General features: G+C 34.8%; 1 protein-coding gene across 8 annotated transcripts in view; it reads left to right on the top strand.

Moving 5' to 3' along the window:
- The window catches only part of LOC144958378 (semaphorin-5A-like), a 272714-nt gene that overhangs the window by 34191 nt on the left and 221328 nt on the right, over window positions 1–17195 (top strand). For 4 of the 8 annotated variants that reach the window (XM_078890351.1, XM_078890356.1, XM_078890350.1 and 1 more), the window contains exon 2: window positions 13020–13428. The gene's annotated coding sequence lies outside the window, so the exon portion shown is untranslated. Of the gene's footprint in view, window positions 1–4180; window positions 4658–11105; window positions 11278–13019; window positions 13429–17195 lie in introns of all 8 variants that reach the window. The other 4 variants (XM_078890352.1, XM_078890353.1, XM_078890355.1 and 1 more) reach the window with 3 other exon arrangements.

Here is a 17195-nt window from a genome sequence, read left to right as displayed (position 1 = left end):
CAAAACTCCGGCTGAGTCCGGGCACCACTGATTGATACACATCTACTTTTTCTGATTACAAAAAAAAAAAAAAAAAAAATCTTTTTACATTCTACCATAATAACAAATCCATAAATCGCTTTACACCAAAAGGTGCCTCCGGATATGACCGTACGGTCCTATATATACGCCTCTTTACCAGATTACCCTTTCACTTGCCTTGCACGACCACAACCACAACAACCCATTGACAGTTTTGTCATTATCACACACCTTATTAATTCCTTACCACAACAGTCTATCCAAACATAGGGCCAGCCGCACGCCACTTGAAAATGGCATTTCCCTAATCGAACAGCTAAGTCCTTTGCCGTTCAATTTCAAACGCGTTCTGATCTCGACAGCGTCCGCCATTCGTACGTCGTCGCTTCGTCATTCGTCACCGTCACCTCAAAGGTCAACACGAGTTCAATACGTCACCGAGTCAATATTGGTTGTTGAGAGCGAATAGACACTCGACTACTTAACTATAAACCCATGTAATTTCACCTTGAATTATTATCAATGTTGTTATTGTTGTTGTTATTGTTGTTGTTGTTGTTGTTGTTGTTGTTGTTGTTGTTGTTGTTGTTGTTGTTCTTCTTCTTCTTCTTCTTCTTCTTCTTCTTCTTCTTCTTCTTCTTCTTACTATTATTATTATTATTATTATTATTATTATTATTATTATTATTATTATTATTATTATTATTATTATTATTGTTATTATTATTATTATTATTATTTTATTATCATTATCGTTATTATTGTTATTATTATTATTATTATTATTATTATTATTATTATTATTATATTATTATTATTATTATTATTATTATTATTATTATTATTATTATTATTATTATTATTATTATTATTATTATTATTATTATTATCATTATCGTATATTTTTTGGTTTGATATTGTAATTATATGTTTTACAATTTGTCTATGCCATTTAACTTTTTAAAGAGTTTTAGTCTTTGTCTGCGTCGGTAACTGGTATGTTAACATTCAAGTTAAATGTGTTAAATACGAGACTGCCGTCCATTCAATCATTATTTTGAAACTACAATGTTTCTGGTGAAAACTACTCTTGTACATCAAGCATATAGTCCAGCAATAGAACAATGAAAGCTTCGAAATTCAACATGCAGGTTGTAAAATATCAAAATATTAAGTTAAACTTAAACAGAACCAAAGACTTCATATTTAATCGGAGTAAACCATTGCGTTCAAAGATAAATTTGACAAAAGTTGCGTATATCAATCGTATTCTAAGCGAATTCTGACTTAAGTTGCATAACTATTTAGTCGTGTTCAAAGCTAAATTTGATATTAGTCTCCTATATGAATCGTATTAAAAGCTAAAATTTATTCTAACTGCTAACACGCGGCGTTTGCAACACATGACATAATAAGTCGCCTACACGAGTTACAGTCAAAGCTAAATTGACATTAGTTGCGTACGTAAGTCGTGTTCAAAGCTGAAATTAACCTTAGATACATGCATTTAAGCAAAATTTGACATGTTAAGTCGCACACACCGGGTTGTATTCAAAGCTAAGTTTAACATTAGCTATGAACACGAGTTTTATTTTTTTTTAAATAATAAAAAGAAACTTGAGCTTTTTAATAAAATAACAAAACAAAGTTAAACATTTTTAGCATACGTGAATCGTGTTCAAAGTTAGATTTGGTCATTGGTGTGTACTTGAATTGTTTTAAAGCGAACTTTGACACTAGTTTGTTGCGTACATGAGTAGTGTTCCAGGTTAAATTGACATTCCCCCAGTGCACGTGTCGTGTCTAAAGCAAAACGTTGACATTTCATTATCCACGTAAATTAGTCCCTTTTCAAAACTGAAGATGACGACTCGATCCGATCCGATCCCGTAGATGTGTTGTCGTGCTTAAAATGAATTTGCACAACGACGGACTATAATATAATATATAATAAATACAGGCCAATGTGTTTTCTGTGTTTACTTTTATTGTGTCGATGGTTCCTGAACAAGCACTTAAAAGAGTTCATGAGCATACATAACTTTCCATAATACAATATTTAATTCCCGGGTGACGGGTGAATAATAGTGATTTAATAATAGGACAGGCATAAGAGTGTATCGGCTCCGTGTGGTCCATGAAATGGAGCCGGGTGACGGGCAAATAACATTATAATAATGAGACAGAGATCTTTTTTTCTGATAGAATGCCTTTTAAAAAAAAATAGCCCAAAAAAATTCTACTTCAAAATTTTAAAAAAATCGATTACAATGGCACCTTGATTTGTCAAAACGTCTCTGTCTTGATCGAGACTTTTGAATTTATTAAATGAAGTCCCATGTTTGGGATAGGAAAAGTTGTGAGCTATGGAGGTGGGTGTGTGTGTGTGGGGGGGGGGGGGGGTGGCATCCTGAAGCCTGGGATCCTAAATATACTGACGAAAATTTGAAAATGGAAATGTTCCGGATAGATTCAAAAAATGGGCGATTCGGATGCAAACATTCGTCAACAAAACAATAAGCCGAAAAAAAAAAATGTAGCGAGAAATTATATAACCCGTGTTATCTTTGTTCAAAGCACGTTACAGTAATAATAATAATAATAATAATAATAATAATAATAATAATAATAATAATAATAATAATAATAATAATAATAATATACTCAATTTCAGCGTTCCTTTGGTTATTGTTTCGCTGATGAAGATTCTGCAACTGAAACGTCCATTGATGTACTGTGTCTATCCGAAGCCTTTCCATTGTCACCTTTTTGTTTGTATGATTAAGACTACCACAATAACTACTACAATGAAAACATTAAGGTTGATTTTTACTTGAATATTTGAAGGAAAAGATTTCTGACCAAAATGTTGAAAAGCTGTTGTGCCAGAAATTGGTTGTAGTTTTGTAAAGTGTGTGTATGTCAACAGATTATTAATTCTTGTGTGTTAGATAATGATATCATTAATGTAATGATCCTCTTTCTTACCAAACACCCCCCCCCCCCTCCCCCGCACCTTAGTTGACGAAAAAGAGTAATCTTTTAGAGACCCAGTTATGTATCATGTTTCTTGATATGTCCAAAAGAAGCAAGTTATTGATATTATGCGCTTGGCTAAGACACTCACAATATTGTCATCCGGAAGTATAACTGACCAACACACAAATCTGTACAACCATGAACGTTTATAGTCTGGTAAATACAGTTTAGTGAGAATTACTCATAAACGCGGATGGCAAAAGACAATAACAAGTCATGAGTGACGTCACCTTCGAACTATCTATAGCTTCTGTATCAACTTGATGAGATATTATTATGGCTCCCTAATGCCCAAGGACTCTCATATTTTGCTGTACAAAACAGTTTTCTCTGCGTGATGACAATGTGACTTTTCAGGGTTGAAAGTCACCAGCTCATCTTATTTGTCATCGACTATTTGTTCGCACTGTTGTTTCCAACACAGTTAAATCAATGATGGGGGGACAACACACATACTTTAACACAAATTTTCAAATGGCTTGATGAATTCTAGATACTATTAGTAAACAAAATATATTAATCACATAAATCATACAACATAAAGATACAAGTCTCGCATATTTTAAGACTTCTTGAAACTACGTAGTCATTGATTAATGTAATGATGATAATAATAATAATGATAATAATAATAATAATAATAATAATAATAATAATAATAATAATAATAATAATAATAATAATAATAATAATAATAATAGACTCATATAGAGCGCACGAGGCTCTTGGCGCTATAAATTACATCAACACAAAACAATATAGAGAGCACGACATGACATCAAATAAAAAAAAGAAATGTTTCCAACGTACTTAAGCAGATAAAATTAATAGATAAATATACATGAAAATTCATATAGAGAATTTGCGCAGATTTACCATGCTCAATTGCTTCACACTATTCCATTTATATCCCAAACAGGTCATATTATGGTACCATATAATTTTATTCCATTTCATACAGTTCCATTTGCCTGTTAGTGTTTCATTTATGAGGTTTCCAAATTTATTCCAGTGTCTAGTTCATCCCGACACAATCCCGCTTTGAGATGTCGGGTCAAAAATTAAATATTATTCTAACTCGTTAATTTAGTTTCTTTTTTTTTTTTCTTCCTTTTTTCAGATCATAGACTTCAGCTCGTCAATGACGTCATCTTCAGCTACAATCTCTTTAAACTTGAATCTGGAACAAACGCCATTTATCTTGCTCCCTAGGACACACACTACAACAGAACAGCCCATCAAAAGCCATCGCAACTGGTGCTCCACTGCCCCGTCTCGAGACTCAACTATGAATGTATCTTCATCTATTTTGACAACAAACTCGCTGGCTAATAATCATTGATTGTGAGGCCCTCTTCGGGAAAATGGTCCATGTGTCTCTAGAATTTCTTTTAAAAACGACGAATGGATTCTTGTGTTTTGGGATTTTCCAGTCAAAATTTGGATTTCCAAATTGATAGCCTCAGACCTGTTTACTTAAAAATAAAAATAAAAATCGTAATTTTGAGGATATAAAAACTGTAGTCGCTATAATTTCCTTTAAAAATCAACAATATACCCTCACACGATTTAAAACTACACTCCAAAATCTTTTAAAGTATGTAGTATTTCATTTGTAATCAGATTCTATGACTTAAAAAGATGCTCATGAAGTATTGAAACTGGTTCCAAGATTTCGTATTTCTACGATTGTTTTTGGAATGGTAGCCAAGTCTGTAGTGTGATTTATTTTTTGCATACTTTCACATAGTCAAAAATTAAGATTTGCTCTTTAACTCTCTTCTTACCAATCGTCAGAACTTCGGCACATTCGTCACGTTGCAAACAACATTCTTCTAACTCTGACGTGTTTTATAAAACAATATAATATCTTGTAATATGACACTCGACTTCGGATCGGATGATCCTGGGTTCAAGTCTCGCCTAAAGCGGTGCATAGTTTAGTCATTTGAAAAGGCTCTTTACTCACATTTTCTCACCGTTCTCAGGTGTGAAATTAGTCAAGCCATAACAGCGTTGTCTTTGTCGAAAAACTATGTAATATCGCATACCAGGCGTCATGTCTCGTACTAGATACATGTTAAGTGTTGCTGTTGGCTAGGAACCCCTGTAAAGCGCTTTGAGCACTTTTAGTGAATATTGAGCTATATAAAAGCTATAGTATAAATGCTCTAGTATCCATAGAAATGAGGAAATTATAATAGTATAGGTTTTTCTGGTCAAAATTGATAAAAGATGTTCTGTTAGTGTACTCCAGTTGTTATAGCTATGAGATGCTGGTGCCACCCATCGCCCATCTCCTCACACAATTTTGAAAAACCCATCAATCAACCGAAAAACGTCATTATTGCTGTCATCTCCTTTAACTCACACCCACCTGATTCCAAGTTCTAAATACGCCAACTTCTGTGATTAACAGAATTAATAGCGGGATACCTACTGACTAACTAAAATTGGATTCAATACTCTGATGTCACGTCCGCCTAGCAACAAGCAGCTTGGTTCTAAACACAGAAAATCCGTACTTTTTATTCTTCATGCTGGTTAGAACTTCTTTCACATGTCATGTGATCAGAATGTATAAAAGTCAAAACATAATCAGATTTATAATGTTTTTCTCCTCTGGATACACTTTTATGCTCGTCGGAGAAGTATTTCATAAGGGCGTCCTCCATCGTTCCGATAGTGTAGAACCAGTTACTAAGTTATACTATGCGTCATTACGAGGGGAGTGACGTCACGACTGTTGAAGTCTATTATCTCGTGTTTCTACTCGTATGAACAATCCGATGAATCCAAAATCGACTCCTTCGGGACCAGATCGACTGTTGTTTGAATCGAGCATCGACTCAATTTGAAACGAATAGATAGTATGAAGATGACGTCACTCGGGTCTTTGTAATTGTTTTTGCCATCCGCGTTTATGAGTAATTCTCACTAAACTGTATTAACCAGACTATAAACGTTCATGGTTACACATAATTTTGGTCCGTTGTACTTCCGGAATGCAATGTTGTGAGCTTCTTAGACAAGCGCATACTATCTATACTCGGACCGTAGCCTTCGTTAACTTATAGCCTGACACTGAAACCCAATGGGACTTGTATTTTGACGTCATTTTTTAAATGTATGTACAACGGCTAATGAGTTGTCGTTAGTAGTGCTCAAGGAAACAAGTGATCCCATTTTTTGAACTATTGAATACAACTCATGATTTGTTTTCTTTTGTGGCCAAAGACTTGTCTTTTGACGTCATTTATTTTGGGTCAGTGTCAGCCGTAGCCATCGTTAAAACTTATAGCCCGACACTGAAACCAAATGGCAAATATATTTGGACGTCATTGTTTTAGGTTTGTACAGCGACTAATGAGTTGTTGTTAGCAGTGCTCAAGGAAACAAGTGATCCCATTGGTTGAACTATTGAATACAACTCACGATTTGTTGAAGCAAAGCTATTCTTCTTCTTCTTCTTCTTCTTCTTTTCCCGTGACATTGTCTTTGTTTGAATGTCCAGTTGATGAATGAACGCCGTTGTCCTCCGCAGCTCCGTCAGGGGGCCCATACAGTTTGGTCTGATGTCGCAACGCGATTCAGTCTCTTTCCTGGGCGAGTCCTGGTCAGATCCGATACCACCATATTCGATTACATTCCGTGTGGTCGGGTAGGAATCGACTCTGCTTCCTCCTCCTTCCGACACCCGTTACTGTTGCCCACCCATAGCTTTAATGACAGTCCAATATCAATATGCGAGTCCTGGTCAGATCCGATACCACAGATTCGATTACATTCTGTGTGGTCGGGTTGTAATCGACTCTGCTTCCTCCTCCTTCCGACACCCGTTACTGTTGCCCACCCATAGCTTTAATGACCGTCCAATATCAATAATAATAATATTATAATGATTTAAGCGTGTTTACAAAAGATAATTTTTCACACCTGTGTGTGTGTGTGTGTGTGGGGGGGGGGGGGGGGGGGGGTTACACCTAGACCACAAAGAATTCACTTTATTATCACACAGATAAACACCTGTCGATCTAACACCTCAAACCAACATGGCGGTATACTATTATCATAATAATAAAGGTAAATCAAAACCACAACAAGACATATTTTTATTATCAGTGGCAGGTTGTACGTAGATCCATGAGATTGGAGGACTGTTTTACTTAAGATTATAATAATATAGTCCAACTTGGTGAAGAAAGGGGGGTAAAATACAGAAGTGGTGAAGGAAAAGCCGCTTGAAACTCAACCTCCGTACTCTGGAAAAACCCATATTTTAAAAATTTGGCCAGAAAATTCATCCTTCAAATATCGATCGATTAAATAACACTCATCTAGGCAAAAACTTTCAAACCCGGGACATCTCGAAGAAGTCCCAGGTTTGAGAGTTTTTGCCAAGATGATGGTCATTTAAATCGATCGATATTTGATGGGCACGTTTTCTGGCCAAATGTTTAAATATGGGGTTTTCCAGAGTACGACATTCGTGGTAAAACGTAAAAATGTGGTATAAGGATATTCATGTCTATTTATTATTTAAACACACAAATTGCCCATCAAACACACATCCACACTCGCTCACAAATAAACACACACACACGCACACACAAAGAAGAAAAAAAAACACAATTTTTGAGGTGGTTTATGATTAATTCAACATCGCTAACCACAACCAACTTTATCAGGAGCAAAACCATTTTATTGACATAATTCCGATATTATATGTTTTTTTTTATTTGTATTTATTTATTTATCTTTTTAAAAAAAATATTTGAAGAAGAAACTTTCTTCCCTCACATTGAAGGTAAAGCCAATACTAAAAGACCCCCACAAAAACTCAAAAAAAAAAAAAACAACAAAAAAAACAAAAAACCCCAACAAACATAACACTTTATTTACCCAATGTTCGAGATGATACACAACATTGCAATAACTGTTATTTTAATCAAAAAAAAAAAAAAAAAAAAAGAAAAAAGAATACTACCTTTATCATCACCCAATCTATTTTTAATGGTGTAATTCTGATGGGTTTTTCAAAGTGTTTATATCCGTCACGATAAAATATATTAAACGGCTAAAATAAAAATTAAAAAAAATAAAGAAAGAAAAGAACAAAATACAAACTAAAATAGCAAACAAACACACAAAGACACTTGATCCATTTTTCGAGGTGATACATAATACTATATAATATTATGTTATATTACTGAAACCCAACATGTAGCCTACTTATTTGTAGGTTTGATAACCCAAAATGTCATGGTCTTGATGGTCTTATTGCTAGAACGTAAATTTCCTCAATCTAATGTATCCTTTTTTGCAGGTCTGATAACCCAAAATATTTTTTTTTTGGTCTCATTTTTGTACTCATAAAATTGCCATCAAACCAATGCAAAATATTGTCCTTTACAACAATAGATGCTAAATCAAGCCCATAATCACTTACGTTTGCTTATCAGACCTGCAAAAATATGTCCACGTCATTTACACCACAACAACTGATATCAGGCCCAAAACAATTTATAATGACTTAATTTCGGTGATAAAAAAAAAAAAAAGAGATGGGGGAGGGTTTTAGCTCCAAAATTCTCACAACTCAAATTATTCTATTACGAAAAAAAGAAAATAAAATAAAAAGGAAGGCAAAAATATATGACAAAACAAAACAAAAAGAAAAGATATAACAAAATAAATAGAAAAGAAAGGAGATAGACAGTTTTCATAAGGCGATGCATACACAGATACATACATACACACATACATAAATTTAAATTGAACTTTATATAGCGCAATATCCACTGAATGTGCTCAAAGCGCTTTACAGTGGGTCCCTGGTCAACAGCAACTTTTAACATGTAGGACGTGACATGACGCCTGTTAGGCGATATTACAATTTTTCGAACAAAGACAAAGCTGTTACCGGCCAGGTACTCATTTTACACCTGAGTACGGTGAGAGAATGTGAGTAACGAGCCTTTTCCAAGGACACAACTATGCGCCGAGCGCGAGGCTCGAACCCAGGAGCTTCCGATCCCAAAGCGAGTGTCATACTACTAGACCACATAGCCGCACATACATACATAATACATACATACATACATACATACATACATACATACATACATACATACATACATACATACATATTACATACATACATATGTACATACGTACATACATACATACATACATACATACATACATACATACATACATACATACATACATACATATGTACATATGTACATACATATTACATACGTACATAACGACGTGCACACATCAAAACATTTCATACAGACAAAGATTACAATATTATATAGCAATTGGCTCCAGCAAAACTAAAAAAAGAAAAGAAAAAAAGGAAGAAGAAGAAGAAGAAAAAAAAATCAACACAGGTAATAAAAATAAAAGTAAATTTACCTTCCAGCAGAACACAGGTAAGAGTAGTAGGTCGTTGTAGTTTGCCTATATCCACTCATCCACATCCACATCCATAATAATTTACCTGCAATACATCCATTCGTTCATCCATGTCTTGTGTTTTGATTCCCAATTCTCTTGGATTTTCCCCACCTCGCTATTTTTAATGTTTTCGTCGAAGTCGGAAGTCGGATAATATTATTATTACTCCTCTTCCGTACTCTGAAAAAAAAAAACCCCAAAAAACAACCATATTTAAAAATTTTGGCCAGAAAACTCGTCCTTCAAATATCGATCGATCTAAATGACCCTCATCTTGGCAAACACTCTCAAACCTGGGACTTCGCGAAGTCCCAGGTTTGAGAGTGTTTGCCAAGATGAAGGTAATTTAAATCGATCGATATAAGGACGAGATAAGGTATGGCGAAGAATGCATTCAACCAGCTGCATACAATTATGAAAAACAGGAATATTAGCATGAAAACAAAAATCAAAGTCCTGGATTGCTATGTACTGTCTGTGCTGCTATATGGTTGTGAGAGCTGGACCATAAACAAGACCATGGTTAAAAGACTGGAGGCAGTGGAAATGTGGTTTTACAGAAGAATGATGAGGGTGTCATGGATGGAAAGGAAAAGAAATGAAGAAATTTTAGAAATGGCAAACAGAAAAAGATCACTGATAACAAAAATCATCAAACGCCAAATGGAATTTTTAGGACACATTATCCGCCACCCTGGTTTGGAAATACTCGCCTTGACTGGAAAGATGAATGGAAAAAGAATAAGAGGAAGACAAAGAATAACGTATTTGAAAGGGATAAGAACTTGGACAGATGAAGCTGAGAAAGGTGGCGCTGCTTTAATAGAATTGGCAAGAGATAGATCAGCTTGGCGGAAGATGACCTCCGACGTCTGCTTCAGAAATGGAACTACATGAGATGAGATAAGGACGAATTTTCTGGCCAAATTTTTAAATATGGGGTTTTCCAGAAAACGGCAATAGTCTATTGTTCATTTCATGGGCCTTTGTTCGAAAAAAAATGTTGTATTGTGCTCGTTTGCATTTCAATGTGCTGTAGTTGATGGTATGCGTTAAGGTAAAATAATCATCCATTCAGCCTGCCAGGTAAATCGTACCAAGATACAAAACTAGAATAATATGTAGCCTTTTAACGTTTATAGATTGCTAGAGGGACTTTAATGAGAACGAATCGCCAATATGGCGGCCTAAAAAGAATAATAAAGAGCGGAGTGACGTAAACTTCATTCATTTTGTATCAATTGTGCAAGTGTGTGTATGCATGTATGAGTGTATGCACGCATGTGTGTATGTGTGTATGTGTGTATGTACGTATGTATGTGTGTGTGTGTATTTAATGTGTAAAAATATGTTTTGAATCTTAGAAGCGTGAGAGATATTATAATTTGTTTAGCCTTGTAAAACTATTTGTTAATTTATTTCTATTCTTTACGAATGCAAGTCATTAAAAAAATTTTCTTTATCATTGTTGACGTAATATTGTTTCAAAATTATCAGTCAATGACAATAATACCCAATGTTTACTTCCAGAGATGGATAAATTAAGTTCATCTTATCTTATCTTATCTTATCTTAAGATTAACATTGTATGGTCAATATTATTATATGGCTGCGAAAGCTGGACAAATACAGAAGACATTAGAAAGAAACTGGAGGCAGCAGAAATGTGGTTTCTTAGAAGGATGTTAGGAATCTCATGGACAGAGAAGAAAACAATGAAGAAGTATTAGAGCAAGTTGAAACTAAAAGGTTCGTACAATAAGAAAAAGACAAATGCAATTTTTAGGGCACCTAAATCGACATTAATGTATTGAACATCTTGCTCTCACAGGAAAGATAGAAGGTAAAAAGAGTAAAGGTAGACCAAGAAAAACATTTGAATAGTTTGAACAGCTGGGTGACAAAGAAAGAGAAGAGTAATATTAGTTTTCTGAGGTTATCTGATCAGAGAGATGAATGGCGTACCATGATCACGTTGTCTGGCACAGACTTGGTACTTGAAGAAGAAGAAGAAGAAGATTAACATTATCTTCGTCCCTCAATCACACATTCACATTATTGTAAGGATACATCAATATATTTGCCATCGTTAAGTTTCCTCATCCTCTCTTTAATATCCTTTGTAAATACATCGCATCATTGTCCAGCCGACAGCGGGAGGTGTGTACATACATCCCTGACCCCAATTCAGAGGTCAAATGTCACTGATCCAGACGATTAGGTCAGGCTTAGATTTACGAACATACTTTACAATGGGGCGTCGGATATAACGTTTGGTTTATTTCTCGTTCTAACCGAGATTTCTTGAATGCAAGTTGCGTGACTGATAGGGATTTTACTTTCTTATTTGATTACATTGTTAATAAGTAAATAAACAAATGAATACGTTTTAATAATAGATTTTAAAAGATTAAATAAATAGACAGTTTGGGGAACATTTTATTGGATCGATATACAAAGTAAAAGTTTTATATTATATATTGCTTGCCATGTCAGTTTTACGTCGAGTGCTTTAATATTGAATGAAACAATGTGTGATATGAATACATTTTAATCACATTGTTCTTTTTCTTCTTCTTCTTCTTCTTCTTCTCCTTGTTATTATAATCATCATCAACGTCATTCTTCTTCTTCTTCTTCTTCTTCTTCTTCTTCTTCTTCTTCTTCTTCTTCTTCTTCTTCTTTTTCTCTCCTCATCCTCCTCCTCCTTCTTCTTCTTCTTCTTCTTCTTCTTCTCTTCTTCTTCTTCTCTCTTCTCTTCTTTCTTCTTCTCTTTCTTTCTTCTTCTTCTTCTTCTTCTTCTTCTTCTTCTCTCTCCTCTCCTCTCTTCTTCTTCTTCTTTTCTTCTTCTCTTTTTCTTCTTCTTCTTTTCTTCTTCTTCTTCTTTCTTCTTCTTCTCTTCTTCTTCTTTTCTTCTTCTTCTTCTTCTTCTTCTTCTTCTTCTCTTCTTCTTCTTCTTTCTTCTTCTTCTTCTCTTCTTCTTCTTCTTCTTCTTCTTCTTCTTCTTCTTTTCTTCTTCTTCTTCTTCTTCTTCTTCTTCTTCTTCTTCTTCTTCTTCTTCTCTCTTCTTCTTCTTCTTCTTCTTCTTCTTCTTCTTCTCTTCTTCTTCTACTTCTTCTTCTTTCTTCTCTTATTATTTATTATTATTATTATTATTATTATTATTATTATTATTTATTATTATTATTATTATTATTATTATTATTATCATCATTAATATTATCATCATCATCATCATCATCATCATTAGTACTATTATTATTATTATTATTATTATTATTATTATTATTATTATTATCATCATCATTATTATTATTATTATCATCATTATTTTTATTATTATTATTATTATTAGTGAGAAAATATTTTTTTATAAATGTGTTTTATCAGATTTGAACACCATAGTCGACTAGGTGTGAAATTCATAATTCTCAATATTCCCTCTTGGTTATAACCTGTGTATGATTTTTAATGGAAATTTTTCGTTCTAGGTGGATGCGAGTAGATGACCGATCACCAAGTTATTACTTCTAAAGTTACAAAGATACCTTCACAACATTCAAACATTTATTTATCTGTAACTAACCCCTACTGGTCTCATCTCGATTGACCATCTGGACACTGGTCAAGCAAGTAGGCAGGTAGTAGGCAGACTGACATACTGGCAGTTGTTTGGACGTTTCGGATTACCCACGTATCAAGCCAATCTGTCTAAAAATTTCCTTTGCTACATCGGTTTGTTCAAGGTCATCTCATAAACTATTTATTGTGGATAGTTACAAAAAGACAGAAAACTCTTCTAGGTCGTCAAAAGAAGTTGTGTCCCCTTGTTTTGTGTTTTACGTCATCGTGACCAAAGGACTTATTCGTTGATTTTGGAATATCACCAACTCGTTCAAGGTAAGGATAGTTTATTTTAATTATTTTATAGTTGTTATAGGTTTTCTTCATTCTGTCATGGCTTTTCCTCTTCTTCTTCTTCTTCTTCTTCTTCTTCTTCTTCTTCTTCTTCTTCTTCTTCTTCTTCTTCTTCTTCTTCTTCTTCTTCTTCATCTTCTTCTTCTTCTTTCTTTTCTTTTCTTCTTCTTCTTCTTCTTCTTCTTCTTCTTCTTCTTCTTCTTCTTCTTCTTCTTCTTCTTCTTCTTCTTCTTCTTCTTCTTCTTCTTCTTCTTCTTCTTCTTCACGAAACCTTTAACAAACAATATTGTATAAACTTTAATATTGATTTTTTTTTCTTCTCTATATCTTGTGTATTTTTTTCTCATTTTTTTTTTTCATTGGTGTTTGGGGGGGGGGGGGGAAGGGGGGGGGGGGCTGAAGCAGGGTCCGAGGGCCAAGCCTTCATAGTAAGTTATTTTACCCTTGCGCTTTAAAAAAAATAGTTTTGTTAATGTCAGCTAATCTAGTCTAGTTTTTTTTTTTTACGCTAAATGATTTAGGGGCAGCGTGGCTCAGTGGTACGGTCTTTGCTTCCTACCCGAAAGGTACCGAGTTCAATCACCTGCCGCTGCGTTGTGTGGCCTTGAGCAAGTCACCTCGCCCTAGCTCACTTTGCGGCACTGCTCTGCGGCTGACGCCTGGGTTATTCCAGTCTTCCCTTGGAATAGACCCTAAAGACAAATTTCTCCTTGGGGATGAAGAAAGGAAATTTTATTTTTTAATTTTTTATTTTAATTGTTTATTTGTTTGAATCATTCCTAAGCTAATGTTATAGGAAAATACGTTTCAGGATCTAGTTCAATTATGCTGAAAGCATGACGGATAATGTCAAAGCACAATGCATTACACATAGGAAAGTAAAACACCTTTAGAAATAAGTTCCTGTTGTTTATTCCACACCCTTGATCTATCAACCTTAGGATCGGCTTTCCACTGTGTGAAGTGCTTGGTAAGGGGGAGATTGAAAGAAATTTAGAGGTTTTATTTTTAGCAGAGAGGGAAAGACGATATATATATATATATATATATATATATATATATATATATATATATAGATGGATAGATAGGTGATAGATAGATAGGTAGATAGATAGATAGATAGATAGATAGATAGATAAATAGATAGATAGATAGATAGATAGATAGATAGATAGATAGATAGATAGATAGATAGATAGAGAGGGAGAGAGAGAGAGAGGGAGAGAGAGGGGGGGGGGAGAGATATCGTTTGGTGTGTAATTAACAAAAACACAAACAAAACAAGACAGTGCTATTCGAAAGTCAAATTGGAAAGTAGGATTGGCGAGTTACTGGCATCTAGGAATGACGTCAGAGACATCATGTCGATTCGTTCCCACGCAATTATGATGAACGCACCTGAAATTCTTTACCAGGTTGCCTGGTAGTTTTATGGCGTCTTTTCTGGGGGTTTTGTTGTGTTTTAAATTATAATTTTATTTATTTTCCTGGGTTTTTTTTTGGTTTTTTTTTGGGGGGGGGGGGGGGGGGTTATTGGAGGGGGGGGGGGGGGGAAGGGGGATAGCAAGCAATTGTTGTTGTAATTGTCCGTTTCGCTATAGAAACCGGGATAAACTCGAGCTCCACGGGTCTATTGGCTATGAAGGACTTCCTTACTTTTTTTTTCTTTTTTTTTGGTTTTGTTTAGTTCTTTTTTTGTTTTTTGTTTTGGGTTGTTTTTTGGGTTTTTTTTTGGGGGGGGGGGGGGGAGGAGGGGGGGTGTTAAAATTCCCGAATAATGTGGCTCAGTAGTATCGTCTTCGCTTCATACCCAAAAGTACCGAGTTCGACTACCCGCCTTGCTGTGTGGGCTTGATTGAGCAAGTCATATCGCCCTAGGTCACTGCACTGCTGCTGCTGACGTTGGGTTACTCCAGTCTTTCCTCTTAAGAATGAATGCAATAGATTATTTATTTATTTATTTATTCATTTATAATCTTTTTATTTATTTATTCATTTATATATTTATTTATAATCTTTTTATTTATTTATTCATTTATTTATTTATTTATTTATTATTTATTTATTTATTTATTTATTTATTATTTATTATTTATTTATTTATTTATTTAATTATTTATTTATTTATTCATTTATTTATAAAAAATAACATAATATTATACATGTGTGTGCGTGTGTGGTTAGTTAAAATTATGTTGCATTTTATTATGGGTTTCAGTTTTAAAAGAGGTAAAAGCTACCGCAGTGAAAAGAAAGCAAACGAAAAGAAATGCAAACTAACAGAAAGACAAATAAATAAACAAAAAAAACATTTAAAAAAAACAAAAACAAAAACACAGACAACCCCCCCCCCCCCACAAATAAACAAACAAAACAAACCAAACCAAAAGCAACTTTCCATATTTATTGATATTTAAATGATACATTTGGCATTAAAATGCCAAATCGGCAAGACGATGTCTTTCCAGTCCAGGCATAATATAATATGAAGAATTCTGGTACCATCCGGTACAGCAGGTAGATTGTGGTCGGTTGTGATACCAATCATGCTTGGGCTCCGGAAATGACATCATTTATTTGACAATGCACATGACACGTCTTGGTTGCAGCATCAGCAGAAGCAACTTCTAATAGTTATGGTACGATGATCTATCCAGGTCGCAAATTCCTCGCCGCATTCGTGCACGGTCACGGAACTCGAACTCAGGAACTTTCCGATCCGAAGCGAGAGTCATACCACTTCATCTTGTCAAAAACTAATTCATTTTTATTAAATTTTCAAGCTTATGAATTTTTTCTTTTATTATTGATAAGATGAGGGTCGAGTTTGCCGATCGATCTTTGAAAAACAAGTTTTATGGCCAAAATTGTTTACTATGATTATTTATTTATTTATTTATTTTTGGTTAGTTTTTTTTTTATGCTTCGAGTACTAACGGGAGTGCTACTCATGCTATACTACGGAAGTGATGCAACTAGTTCTCACGTTCAAACTCGTGCACAACAACACCTGGGAATCTACAGGTAAGAAGACCGAGGAAGAGGAAATTTACCTGTATCTGACATAAGCTGACATGATAACGATTCTATCCGAAAATGATTTAATTACCGTATGGAATATGGCATCATTATGCCATGGGAGATTATCGTTATGGATGATATTGGCCAAAGGTAAATGCACGTCTCTCTCTCTCTCTCTCTCACTCTCTCTCTCTGTGTCTCTCTCTCTTTCTCTTTCTTTCTCTCTCTCTCTGTGTCTCTCTCTCTTTCTCTCTCTTTCTTTCTCTCTCTCTCTCTCTCTCTCTCCCTCTCTCTCTCTCCCTCTCTCTGTCTGTCTATCTATTTCTCTTTGCCTCTCATTTTCACACTCTCTTTCTCCTTTTCTCTCCCCCGCCCCCTCTCTCTCCCCTTCTCTCTCTCTCTCTCTCTCTCTCTCTCTCTCTCTCTCTCTATGAGTGTGTGTATATGTGTTTGCATTGTTCTGTACGTTTGTGTGTATGTACGGTTTTATTTCCTTGAATGTGAGTATGTGTATGTGTGGGTGTTTGTGATTGATCTGTTTGTATGCATGTGTGTGTATGTATGATTTTGTCTGTATTTATGTGTGTGTGTGTGTGTGTGTGTGTGTGTGTGTGTGTGTGTGTGTGCATGTTCGTTGCGTGTGGGGATGGGTGTTTGCAGCAGCAAAAGCAGAAGACGAAGAAGAAGAAGAAGAAGAAGGAGGAGGAGGAGGAGGAGGAGGAGGAGGA

This window comes from Berghia stephanieae, chromosome 12, assembly GCF_034508935.2.
Source record: "Berghia stephanieae isolate SIO BIC M18660-M18661 chromosome 12, UCSD_Bste_1.3, whole genome shotgun sequence".
Lineage (NCBI taxonomy): Eukaryota > Metazoa > Mollusca > Gastropoda > Nudibranchia > Aeolidiidae > Berghia > Berghia stephanieae.
Note: the sequence above shows the minus strand (reverse complement) of the source record. Positions and strands in the feature narration are given on the sequence as shown.